Consider the following 6,057-nt stretch of genomic DNA (forward strand, 5'->3'; position numbering starts at 1 on the left):
ATGGCCAGACCTGACAGCCTCTCTTGTGACATGGAGCTTCTGAGATATGTTTTGATCAGTTTTAGCTTGGAAAATGACCTTTCAGCGCTTGCGACAGTCACGGCTATTGTCAGAAATAATTTGATGGCCGTGGCTACATCAGGCACACTTGATAGTATGGAGTTGTGTTTTATTATTAGCGTGTTTGCTAAATCATAAATTGAGCCATTTTTTATTTCCCTGATGGCGAACTCTAACGCCTGTCTTAAGGCGAGCACCTGGTCTGGGAAGTCCGCGGATAAGTCGTCAGAGTATTGCTCAGCGAGGGCACTCGCTGACTGGTACATATCATTGTCTGACTTTGACAGGAGTTCTCGTGGGCGTAGGAACCCAAACCTCCTTGCCACCTCTTGCATTCCACTGAACCTACCTGTGTAATGGCTATGTCTACAGTCTGGTAAAACACTGACACTTTAAAGTGTTCCTCGGGATCCAGCAGCCTCTCATCCTCGCATAACTCATCGAAATGCCTCTTGGTGCGCCTGGCGCGTTTTTGAAGAAATGTGGGAGAAATGCCCCAGGACTGGACAAGATCTTGGGCACTTTCTTTATGGCTTTGAAACTCCCCTCTGAATGCAGCAAGGCTCTGTGATACACCGGCTAGATATTCGCTTGCCTGCAAAATATCCACATTCTGTTTCTGGAGGCTCTGTGAAACAACATTTACAGTTTCGAGAAGTTTACCCTGTATAACTATTTGGAGGACAAACTCGAAATTCTCCATGCTGTGTTGGACAATAAACATATTTTCGTCAGTGCTTTCATCACGTCTTTAACCTCTTAACATTCCTGTAAAATTTGACGAAAAACGCCTATCCAGGTATACCCAAAGTAAATTGCAAGCTGTACTTGAACTATGTGGAGTAAATGCATGGTCTTGGTCTCTTTTGAAAGGTAACATTCTGAAGCTTTTTTCCCTCAATAGTCAGAATCACTTTAAGTGCTGCTGACACTGAGTTATATGAGTTTGAACACACTAAAGTATAAGGTTTTTATTTCCGTCTGAACATTTCTTTGTAAATAGATGCCTGTAGATGACTATAAATGGGACTTATGGACTGGAAAACACAATGGGACCATAGCCTGAAGCCTTTTCTAGTCTAAGTAAAAAGTTGATAATAATATCACAGAAAATTAATATTTTACACATGTTTTTCTAATGAAATGTCTAGGCGTTTTTCCATTTTGAGACTGAAAATATTCCTGATATATATACTATATACCTATTAAAAAGGCTTATAGTCTTGCAAACTTATAGAGGTACTATTCATATATACTATCAGTATTGCTGACACAGAGAAAATGAAGTATAAATGCATTTTTATGCTAATTTACACTGAAGCTCTACAGCAGCTGTCTCTTCTCATCAAATTGAAGGCTGTTGGGATTATTTGCCCCCCCTCTTCCCGCCTATCTTTGTTTAGGCTGTCCGAAACGCCTGACATCTGACCTGTACGACGCGACATAGGTGAGCCACGTAAGAAAATAGAGGCTGAGCCTAAACTTCAACGTCGCTTCTGGTTGGGTAATGTAGCTTGTCAGTCAGGACATGAAGCTCCTATTGGTTCAAGTGGGGTCTCCTTGGAACCGTTAGATTTCGGCGGACATTTTGATAGCGAGTTTGTAGCTGTGCTCCCATGCAAACATAACTTTCTGCTAAAAATTAAACTACTTTCGTTCATAACGTTCAGCTGCAATGGAATGATGCAACGCCAGTTGGTGAATATTTATGGATGTAATCACGTGTTTTGGACTAAATCTTTCATGGGATTTATTTTTATTGGACCTTTACGACGTAACAACGCCGTTTTTGTTGGAATATTATGGTTTTATGGATCAATATGAGGCGTCATCGGTGAGTTGTCTTGATTTTCAAATCGCTTGTTTGTTTGTTGTTGTCTGACAAAAGTATTGATTGTAGCTGCTGTGGTGGTCTGATCTTGAAACTGAGTGGACAGCTGGAATCACAAGAATCGTAGGTTTCCAGAAACATATGGCACTCATACCGAACTATAAATAGATGTACAGTGTACAACGGAATGTATAGTGTATAGTTGAAATGGGCGCCCGCGCGACAGCAGAACGTTAAGAGGCTAAAGCGAAAGCGGAGAGAGCGCACAGCATTATGCCGGGATGCCCAACGCGTCGGGCATAGCCCTTTAAGTGTAAGCCCTGCTTTGAACTCTGTCTCCAGGAGTTCCCATCTTTTGATGCTACCACTGAAAAAAAAGATAGAGTTTTTGTACAGAATCATAGAAATATTTTACCTTTGTTACATTTTGGCATGCATCGTTCAGGACAAGGTTTAAATTGTGAGAAGCGCAGTGAATATAGATGGCGTTACATTCTCTGTCTGAGATGCGTTTTTGTAGCCCGGAGTACGCCCCACTCATTGTGGCTGTACCATCATATCCCTGTCCTCGACATTTATTGACAGAAATACCCTTCTTCTCTAAAAGGTTAACTATGTCTTTCTCCAAAACAGATACGCATTGATCATGCACTGCATGGAAATTGTTACATAGCGCAGCACCTGGCTGAGTTGATCTACTTTGGAAATGTCTTGAGTTGTGTCCATTATTACCGAATAAAATTCTGCGTCGTGGACCTCTTTCACTATCTCGTTTTGAACCTTCTGTGCCATAATATAAATAATTTCATTTTGAATTTGTGGGCTTAAGTATTTCGTTTTACTTTCGCTGGAAATAAACCTCTGTAATATAGGGTCATATCTGCCGAGAACTTCCATAATGGATAAAAAGTTTCTGTTATTGATTTCTCCTAGTTTCTCACGATCTGCACGGAATGCAACATTGCATGATGCAAGTGTCAACGTAACATCAACAATTCTTGTTAATACCGCTGACCAAAAGTTGACTTTCTTTTGCAGCGGAAATCTGCTCATCAATACTTTGATGTCCTTGCCATGTGTCATACACTACACAAGCTGCCATATGTGAGCGAGTGTGTTCGTGCTCTTTTATTTTTCTAGACAGTCCTTGCCAATCATTTATTCCCGTAGTCCAGGCACTGTTATGGCATGCAGATCTTCTCTCACCAAAAAGCCAATAAATATGATTTTAGTGTTAACGGTGAATGGGACTTTTATTTTGACGGCCACAGAGATCGGGAAGCAAAGGAAGTTTGGAACGTACACAAACCAGGCATCGCTCACATAGCAACAGTCAACTGTCAAATAGCAAACTGTGAAGACCCATTCCCCCGGTATTGGGGGAGCGTCTCAAGATTACGTTTTCAAATAGTCGTATGAACCACAAATGAGTTATTGAGTATTATTTTATATAATTTTTTCAGAATTTTCTTGTGAAGAAAATGTATATTTAAAAAAAATAAATGTCATAACATATTTTGATCATAACTATGAACATCCAGCATGATCTAATTAAGAATGGCAGAAAAATGCTTTTCGAGCGGTTTCCGACATGTTCAAAATGTGTGCTTCAGACCCTTACCAAGGTCTCACATACTAATAACACCCCTTGTTAGAAAGAACAGAGCCTACAGAACACGAAGAAGCAATGAAAACCACAAAAAAAAACAAAGTATTGGGGTCATTTGAAGGCTTTTCAGGGGGAAAACGGAGTAAATCGGTTCAAAAATGAAAAACGTCAAAGTTCTATAAGAAAACTACATTTCCCAGAAGCCAGCCCGGGTGCATTCTCTTCAGTTGACTGCGCATGTGCCGTCTGAGGTGGATCAAAGATTGTCCATTTGACAGGGGAAATACTGGACCCAGATATGTAAAATAAAACAATCTCCGACGGTTGACGGAATTTAAAGTTACTTATAGGTGGCTGGTAAGGATCCAGATGGCGCCGTTCGACTCCTACATGGCCGCACGGTCACGGAGATGTGTTTATTATTGAAATCCGTTGTTTTAAAGGATAGTTACGATTTTGTGAAACGTTACTTCCGCCGCGGAAAGTTGACGGAGCTCACGGCGAGTGGTTGTAAATTACATACAACCACTCGCCACGCGAGGCCCCCTATCCCTGCGAGGCTGTGGTGCGGGGGCTGCGGGGGTAATCTCTATGGGCCTGCCAACATCGGTTCAAATGTTCCTTTAACAACACTTCTTGTTGTTTTGAAGGTCAGAATCCACAAAAACAATCAGTCCATTAATCTATTGACAGAAACCGAATCACATATGACAAATAAGCAATCTGAGATTGTCACCTTGCGCTTTAGGAAATTGTGATGAACATATTCTGCTATTTAAGAGGACCTGTTTTTTTCATTTGAATAAATGTAACACATTAATTGATAATAAAAAAAAGATTGCTAGTCTCCAACTCACAATACTTGTGTTTTTTTACCGGTTAGTTTAAAAAAAATGAAGATAGTAAAGTATCTTGGCTTGTTTGGTACGACAAAAGAAATGTTGTTAATTTGAATGAGATTAATAAAGACACAGATTTTGGGGAAATCAAAAGGTAACGCTTTATTTTTGTTGCTATATTAGTATATATGTTACTGGCTAAGAGTAAATAAAGATTGAAACACAGAAAAAATAGAAGTTTCAGGTCTGCCTATAAATAAAAACACTTTCAGGATGATTATCTCTTTGAAATGATGCTTTACTACGCTCTGAAGCTCTTCTAAATCATAGCACAATATGTGAACAGTCTCTCTGCAATGTTTGACTTTGAAAAAGTGAAGCAGAACAAAGTCAGAGAGGTAAAGTGCAGAGAGAATTCAGGCGAGGTTTCCAAAATGTGCATTTGGGCACATTTGCGCATATCTTCGTGCATCTGTGACATTTTTCATGCAGCAAACCTTATATTTCACTTGTATATCACTTATGGTGTTCAATAAACTTGTATCAGTGCGGATTTACTGGGGGAAAGGCATTTTTTCTTCTAATTGCTATTTTTTCCTAATTTTTTCCTAATTTGCTGACTCGGCGATTCATGTTGCTGTGGTCTTTGGTTCAAATCTCTGTGATGCTTTGCAGCAGAGGGATTTGGTGAATAGATTTGGAATCTGTGTGGAATTGTCTTGCCATCTGGATTCTTCTGATAGCACCAAGCTACGGGATGCTAGTTCTGGAAACATGCAGAGTGGGCTGACTCATGACAAAATTATGACTATGATATTTTAATAATTATTTTAGTTGGTGTTTGAGTTGTGTTGAAATGGCTGACTAATTATTGTAGCCCAGGTTCTCTTGTTTAATTTAATGTGTAGCATCAATATATTTGTTCATGATTATTGTAATGTTTTACACAGTTTAACTAAAATGTCTAAAAAAGCACCTATATAGGTCCCGCGACGACACAGTGCAGGTGTAATGTAGAGTCTTTGTTTCGATGTCCAACAATCAGACTAAATAGTGTTGAACTAGCTCAAATAAAGCCATAATATTTTACATCTGTTTGCGAATCCATAACTGCAGCATTACACAATACATTTTAGTGAACCTTGGTAAGAACAGCTGTTGCTGTCAAAGTGTCGACACAAACATAAAAACTATTAATATATATCCTTTCTTAAACTGTAACCTGGCCTCAGGGACACAGAGCTGGATCAGCTGAGTGGACTTCACATGTCTGAATGCTTTTGCCATACGTTTTCAATAAAGACCAAAATAATGTATAACTATTACTACGGCTAATTCAAATGTAAAAAAAACAAACAACAACTTCATATTTCTGAAGTGGATGCACTTCTTTCTGCAGGAATATTAAGTAATTTAGAGGATATAGAATAAGACCAAAAACAAGATAAAGGGGAGCTATTATTATTATTATATACTTGACACTTATTGTTATTAAGTGTCAAGTTTATGTATTTTTTAAATAATAAAATAATAATTAGAAAATACGGCAGGGATGAGAGTTAGCGCCTCCAAATCTGAGGCCATGGTGCTCTGCCGGAAACCGGTGGATTGCTCCCTCCAGGTGGGGACAAACTGCCTACCCCAAGCGAAGGAGTTCAAGTATCTCGGGGTCTTGTTCACGAGTGAGGGTAAGGTGGAGCGGGAGATCGACAGACGGA

The sequence above is a fragment of the Taurulus bubalis genome (assembly GCF_910589615.1).
Source record: "Taurulus bubalis genome assembly, chromosome: 2".
Classification (NCBI taxonomy): Eukaryota; Metazoa; Chordata; class Actinopteri; order Perciformes; family Cottidae; genus Taurulus; species Taurulus bubalis.